Here is an 8,697-nt window from a genome sequence, read left to right on the forward strand (position 1 = left end):
TAACCATTTAATCACATATCCATTTCTTCGTCAACCACTTTGAGCCTCGTCTAACAATTGACCTTATTTATTCAACCCACATTCACTTAACCCTGGGATGGGAAGGTGTGCAATTTGTGTGACAATCAGAAAGCAAGTTCAAATTTAAAATAAAATAAAATAAAATAAAAAACAATGTCTAAAGGCAAGTGTTCCAATGTCTCCGACATGAACATGTCTCAAATTGCGTCTCTCATCGAGTGCTTGGTACCGTGCCTGAGAAACATGAATGCTAAGTGAGTGATGGACCGCATGATCTGAGATTGCCTACATTGATTCACAAGAATGGAAAAAAGAAAAAAAAATTCAAAACAAAAAAAATATATATGAAAAATAAAACTTGCAAAAGTCCAAATTTTCAAATACACAATTACACATCTTGTGGGCTTCTCTCGGGTCTTGAGCCTTTTACCCCGTTCTTCTTTAAACCATCAGCTTAACCACATTACAACCCTTGAAATACCTCTTTGAGGTGTACATACACTTGTGCAAAGTTTAGTTAGAGCTACGTTCGGCCTGATTCCTAACGGATACGTAGGCAACCTCACATAGAGGTGCGGCCACATTCATATTCATATTCATGCATGATCGAATCAAAGAATATCCAATGCTTACCCCTACCCATCTAGATCTAGACTTGGGGGCTTGAACCACATCATTTAGCCTACCCAGCTTAAAGAGTCATCATCTTTGACTCTTCTCACATCTCTTTCCATCCTATAACCCTTGCAGCCAGCCTTAGTATCACATTCACACACATCACTCACACATCCATATCCATATCAATCATCCTTCCCTTTAAGAGCCATTTATCATGAAATCTTGTTTCAACACTGTGCATGTTTCATCATATTTAAAGACAACATTCATTATAAGAAACATTGTATACTTGCTTAGCTTCCTGACCTAAGCAATATTCATTGTTTCATGCATCGCATAATGTGCTGAGAAACATTTATATATCAATGATTTGTAATCATACAAATAATATTTTTCTTAGTTCCTTGACCTAAGCAACATTCATTATGCAATAATCACTTCATCTATACACGTGCTTAGCTTCCAGACCTAAGTGACGTTCAAGATCGTTTCTTTACACCATATATGATGCTTAGCTCCTTGACCTATGTTCATTCATCTATTGTGTCACATGATGTAATTGTCCTTAGCCTCCTGGCTTAAGAACATGCATCATGCATAAACTATTTTCAAGACAAGCAATTCAATCCATACGATTCATTTCGTTTAGCTTAAGGAGGAAGTTCAAAACTTCTTCCCCTTTTTCATTATTTTCTTTTGGGGAAGTTCAAAAACTTTTTCAAATTTTTTATCGAGGGAAGTTCAAAAACAAAACTTCATATTTCACATCTTTCTTTTTAGGGAGAAAGTCAGTACCTTCCACTTGTCTCATGACAAAAATGACGGAAAATTTTTGCTTTTGCATTTTCTGTTGCTTGTGTTTGCACACACACACCATATACACATACAACCACAAGTTATACACATGTCATGTCATGTCATGTCAGGCTTGGTCAATTCAGTTGGTCAAGTCAATCATAGTCTATACGAGTCCATTGGCAAATTTTATTTTGCAGGTCTCAATTACAGCCCACGTCCGGGGACAAGCGGACCATCTACAGCCCACGTTCGGGGACAAGCGAACCATTTACAGCCCATGTCTGGGGACAAGTGGACCATCTACAGCCCACGTCCGGGGACAAGCGGACCATCTACAGCCCACGTTTGGGGACAAGCGAACCAACCACAGCCCACGTCCGTGGACAAGCGGACTATCACAGCCCACGTTCGGGGACAATCGAACCACCATCATTTCATGACGCAAGGTTCTCGATACACAGAGACTTGCAATCTCATCATCTTTCGACTTTCCTCAAGCATGGAAAGTATTATCCGGTGGATCTTTCTTCAAGTATAGAAAACTGCCAAATCGGCTTTCCTCAAGCATGGAAGGCATTATTGGTGGAATTCTTCAAGCATAGAATGACACCAAATTCATCAGTCGGCTTTCCTCAGGCATGGAAAGTATCATCCGGTAGGTTTCTTCAGGCTTAGAAAGCTACCAAATTCATCAGTCGGCTTTCCTCAAGCATGGAAAGTGTTTCAACGAACGTCATCCAGTGGATTCCTTCAAGCATAGGAAGCTACCAAGCTCATTTGCCACCGATACACTGGTGTTAGATAAGCATTCTATCCCTTTACTCTTTTATCAGTAGAACTAACATTTTTCTGCAGGTATCGGCGTATACAGAATGATTTAGGATCGTAGAACGTCTTAAATAATTCTCCGTCCCTATCGGCTACTTTGACTATTGTTTTCGAAACTGACGTATCTACAAACTCAGTCAATGTGGGGGCTTCTGTAGACACCTAAAAATGTCTCCCCAAAACCAAACCCGATGATGAACAACCTTTCACCGCCATTATTGGTCGGGTTGAGTATTTAATCTTGGAGTGCTTAAATCCATATCTCCATTTCATAAACCAACCCAATTCCTAGCCCATTTCCCCAAACCATAACTTATTTTCCTCTTTTCGTGCCTTTAAACCCAAAATAATTCATTTCGTGTCCTTTAAAATCATTCATTTCGTGTCCTTTTTATAAAAACGTTTGATCCAATTTATTTTGGTCCATAATATGGGTCCAATGATTAAATAGTTGGATGGGGCTTTAAAATAGATTTTCAACGATATATTATAAGCCCAAATCCGAGTTATAACGAATAAGTTATGGCCAAAATATTAAACCGAGCCCAAACCGAACCTAAGCCCACCTTACCTACGACCCAATGATCATGTGGAGGGTCCAAATGATTTAATCCCAATACTAAACCAATTAGGATTAATTAGAAGCTTCTATAAGTTTCTAAAAGATCTTAATTATCCTTTTTGAAAAGATAAGATTAAATAGTTTGAAATTGAATAAAACTCCTTTTTTTTTAAAATCCTATTTATATCCGAATTGAAAGACATTCAAAGATAGACAGATATTATTTTCGTGTCTTATAGTTTTTATCCAAATTTTATATGGTTTGATATCCCTTGAAATTATCTTTCCAATGATATATATTATAATATCAATTCCGCGCTATAACGGAAAAGATATGAATAAAATGTCAAACTCAATCCAAAACTGACACCGTCTCACTATTTCGTCCATATCTTTTATTCTATAAAATATTTTAATCTGATTCTAATTGGGTTAGAAATTAGACTTCAAGAGCTTTCCAACTATATCTTATTCATCTTATTCCGATTTCTGGATCAAAAGATATGATAAAAACAAAAACCGCAAAAAGTGCTGTCTATCGCAAGAGTTTTAATCCGATTCGAACTCGATCTTTTCTTGATTTTGATTCTTCAACCCTCTTTTTTTCCCTATAAATAGAGGTTATATCACCCCTTTTTCAATAATCAACAAGCTTGATCATCAAATCATTCTCTTCTCCCTCTCTAGCCTAAACACTAGCCTCCCCATTCTTTCACTACTCCTTCCTTTAAGCACTCTAAGGAGTCCATATAATACCCAAAGTTCTATACTTAAACCAAAGCGTGAAAGGTAGAATTGACTGAGGGTTTGGACTAAACCAAATCTACTTTTTATTTAATTTAATTTTCATTTTCTTTATATTTTTTTATTAAAGTTACTAACAGTTTATTCATGATGTAGCAATTTAAAGGAACGTGCTGAATGTAAGTAATTAATTAAATTAATTACTCTTATTTTATTTTATATTGCTAGTATCATGATTAGGTTATTTTATATTTGATTTGACTAACACTATTATTGTTAAATTGCTTCCAATATTGATGTTATTTTATTATATTTATTGATCACCATATTGCATGTTTAAAGGGGATATGTAATTGAAAATCACGCCTAATAAGATAATTTGGACAACCGGCTTAGGATCCTTTTTAATCTTGTTATTAAATCAAGTGATCACAAATATTTTAGAATAATGTGTTTCATTAATATTAAACCAATTTAGCCTACTAATAGTTTGGAGCAAATTAAATATTTTGTTTGTATGCCTTTGAGATCGCAGTAATCATTTCTCACTATAAGAATCGAGTAGAGGCCAATACGGGCGAATGTGACTCCATGACTCACTTCGTACCATCATCCCCGATCCTCCTTTCGTGGTTCCGAACCATATGGATTTAGTAATCTCGTGGATTATGAATGGGGTGTAACCTTCACGGGTCAATCGTTGTTGCCTTCGTTGTCCCTTTATTCGTGGTTGCCTTTTATGATCCATGAACGGTTTACAAGTTCCTTAAAAACTTGTTGGCGGCTCCCTACTTTCCTTGTCCCTAATCGTTATGTCAATTCCCACTTCCTATGAGTGCCAAGCATATTCACACATGCTTTTAACGTAGGCACACTTCAAACGACGCCTACAACCACATATAAAAATTAATTATGCATGCAATATGAGATTAAAAAAAATGATGATAAGATATTGAACAAAACATACAATGAGTAATGCATCTAAAAACTTCCTACACATGCAATAGGTAATCCATTAACTTATGACCGCATGCGAAATTATATCTTCCTGAATTTTATGTTACTGGTATGCTAGTGACCCGATGAATAATTTGCATATGTATTATAGAACGGACTAGTGAATGAGAGATCTGAAATATATGTCCATTTTGTTGTCGACGCAATGATATGATAATGATCAAAAGTTTATCATGGACCAGTGATTAGCGTGTCGCGTATCTAACAAAAATAAACCTAACTAGACCACTACTATGTAGACGGGCAAGCAAGGGTCGGATCCCAAGAGACTATGGTTCAACCAATTAAATAGACTCAAGCAATTACCAAGCAAGTAACCAATTCAAATAAATGAGAATCAATATCTAAAGGACTAGTTAAAACGATTAAATCTAAATAAAATGACAATTTAATGCTAAAAACATCCAAGATCAAGCTTCACCACGAATACAATTAATGCAATAGTCGTTCTACCCCTAACACATAATTCAATTGATTTAAGAGGAAAAGTAATCCATGAATAATACCAATGGTCTCTCTCGAGTTATCAATGGCTTCTCTAGTCACAAACAAGCCTACTTCCGTGGAATCATGTAAATTAGAGACCTTAAGCACATTACTCTAACTTCCTAATCATCCATTCAACTACTCCCGTGATGAACTTCAAACCCTTAATTGATTTATTCAAATCCGTCAAAACCCAACTCCCGTTGCGATTAAAACAAAGGATTAATAAAAATACCAATTATCCCTAATCTAGTATTGGCATAAGCATAATCAATTAAGCAAATCAATTACAATTATTATTAGAGAATTTAAAGAATTAAATCATGCATTAATCATATTCGGGTTCCGCTAGATCTTGGAATAAAGAACTACTCACACATATTAATGAAAGCAAAAACAATAATCAATGAAGAAAACATGATTAATAAGCAATTAAAAGTAAAAGAAGAAATAAACATGAATACCAATTGCTTGAATGAAGAAAAGTACCAATTGTTGATGAATAAAGATTAAAACTTGAAAGTGGAATGTAATCTAGATCTAGAGAGAATATTAGGGTTCTAATAGTGTTTTAAAATTGCTAGGATAATGATTAAGTACTTAGTCGGTTTTTACAAAGGGGTATTTATATCCCCAATTAAGAAAAATCCCGAAAAAGAGGGAAAGGAGCTCCGCGAAACTCCGCCCGGTCAGACCGGGCAAAGCCGCCCGGTCGGGCGCGACAAACGCTTTGGCTCTAGATTTGATATCCTGTTCGCCCGGTCTGCCAGGGCAATGTCGCCCGGTCCGGGCGGACGGGGGCTGAACTTCTTCACTTCTTTTCTTCTTCGCCCTGGCTGCCAGGGCAATGTTGCCCTCCAGGGCGGACACGGGAAAAATCTCTTCCATCCTACTAAGCTTTCGTGGCTATCCAAAATGTGTCCAAATCATCCGAAAGTCTTCATATGCCTACAAAAATTAATCAAATAGACCAAGCCACACTAGAATAAGGATATTAGCGAGAAATAGCTCCGTAGAGCTTAGAAATCATACAAAAATAGCTATAAATCGAGGGTAAAGTATGGTATAGAATGTGTACATCAAATTCCCCCAAGCTATCTTCTTGCTCGCCCTCAAGCAAGACAATAAATGATTAACAACAACCAAATAAACATACTTCACCCCATAATACAATTGAAAAATCATACTCGAAATCGAGATCAGACACACAAGCATCTTAGCCAACCAATCACCTCATTCAGACTATCAATCAACCTGAATAGCCATCAAACAAAGTCAACCATGTACACATAAGGAATCGATGACTAGAATATCTCACTTAGTGGTCACTCCGCACAATTTTATATGGCGAGCTAAAAATGAGCCCGATCTCTATCCATCCCCACTAATAATAACAACCCCCCCATTCTCACAACACTCGTGTGTTTAGAGGGTAATAATGCCGCTCAACCTAGTCAAAAGTCGACTCGAAATGTGACACATACTCCAGCATTTTGACAAAAGACTCGTTTCATATGAACACAATACTATGCACGAAGGTCAGAAGGTCTTTTCAAGCTTGTAATGTAGGCCGGGTGAAATTCGGTAGGAAAAATTTGGGAAATGTGGGCAAAAAATAGTCCCTTAGGGAAGCCATCGAAAATGAATCAATATAAATCAAAGTCCCATCAAACTAATGCATAAGAGTACACACTCCAATCATAACTTGAATTGAGATCAACTACCACCTTATTCACCCTACATAACAATTCATCGTACTACTCATATTTTTTAAGCTCATTTATTTATCCTTCAAGAAACTGAAATTTTTCTTTCTCTTTTTTTTTCTTTTTTTTTTCTTTTTTTTTCTTTTTTTTTTTTTTGAATGAACTATAGGGGCTTCAAAAGTAGATCATATAACAAAGATTCAAAAACCTTCAAGCTTCAAATTATTATTCTCCAAAATAACATCACAAACCATGAGAGAATACCAAGGTAAATGGCTCCCCCAAGCTAGACTTGGGATAAGCTATCAATTGGGGCCGATAGGTTGATTTTTGTGACTTAGATGAAGAGTATGGGCAAGGCTACAACATGGGTAAGAAAGAAGGGAACCAACGTTTCTAAATTCTTCTGGAGGCTGCCTAACAAAAATGGCCTTCGTCCTCCTCATCGTGCATGTGCAATATATTGTGACACACTACTAAGAGTCTCAAGACAAAACTAAGATCAATGTCACACCAGGAACTAACACACATGAATAAATAATGAAGGCTCAAGCCTCACAGTTAACACAGTCAAGCTCCAGATTCATACACAGTTGAACAAAGTTGACTTCCATTAGGCCAAGACAATCCAAAATCAGATCATGATCATTTAATCCGCATTTCAAGTCTTTCAATCAGAATCAAGCCAAAAACCTTTTAATCATCAAGGATAGGGGCACAGGGAAGTTGTTTACTAGTTGTTCATCATCATAATTCACTTTTTTTTTTTTTTTTTTGAAAATGTTCAAAACTAAACTACCCAAAGCAATTAAATCTATCTAGCAAGACAAAGGAAAAGAGAACATACCAAAGCAGAAACTATATACATCCTCCCCCAAGCTACACTCGGCAATGACCTCATTGCAACGTGGGGTAGGTAGTGCACTACTCGAGAACCTCAGGGAAGGTTCTCATCATCGCTAACATCATCATCAGTTGCTCCATTTCCACCAGCAGAATTCCCATCATCGGGAAGGACATACCAAGAAGGATGTTGGCCATCCCTGGGAATGTGACCTTGCCTGCAAAAAAAGTCATAAATAGGATACATACATAGGCGAAGATCGGTCTCCACGGTCTGAAGACGAGAGGAGAGGCCCTGCTGGGACAACTCAAGACCACGGATACCGGCCATGATGGCATCATGATCAGGGGGGCAGAAGAAGAAGAAGCTCCCGTATCCGATCGCCTAGAGTAGGTCAAGGTGGTCATGACAGGGGCAAGGGGAGGTATTGGCTGCCCCGGGGTCTCCAAGAGGTAGGAAGGTTGATTAGGGTGGATCCTAGTGAGCTCAGGTGCAGGTAAAAAGATAGAACGAGAGGTTTTACCTATGAGCCATCGAATACTATTCGATTCTATGGAAATCCAACCCGCGGAGATGAAGTATTGTTGATCCAAGAGGGTAGGACCTACTATGGGTTGCTGGCTAGCCTCAACAAAACCTTCCTTGACCGCTAAGTGTGTAACAAGGACACCAAGAACTATAGGAATTTGAGTGTGTTCGCCATTGGCCTTGAGGGTGGTGAAAATACAACTTTGTTTCCTAAGGTGAAGGGCAAAAAGGTGGGCTATGTTCATGGTATAAGCATGTTCGGTGGGTTGTGTTTTCAAGTGACTACCCAAAATTGCCGCCTCATCAACTCTCACATTATGGGGCTCTATCCTCCCGAAAATAGTCCACCCCGTAGTACGGGTCCAAAACCGAAGGGCGGGTTGGTGAATTTTGTTAGCGGAAGCATGTTGCCAAGAGTCTATTTGTTCACCGGTTAAAGCTAGCCAAAGATCCCCCGAAATTAAATGGTCCGGTTGAGATTGGAGACCATGTGATGGCAACCCAAATTTTCTAGCAAACCCATCCAAAGAGAGTCTATGGCTTTT

The sequence above is a fragment of the Chenopodium album genome, chromosome 6, assembly GCF_948465745.1.
Source record: "Chenopodium album chromosome 6, dcCheAlbu1.1, whole genome shotgun sequence".
NCBI lineage: Eukaryota > Viridiplantae > Streptophyta > Magnoliopsida > Caryophyllales > Amaranthaceae > Chenopodium > Chenopodium album.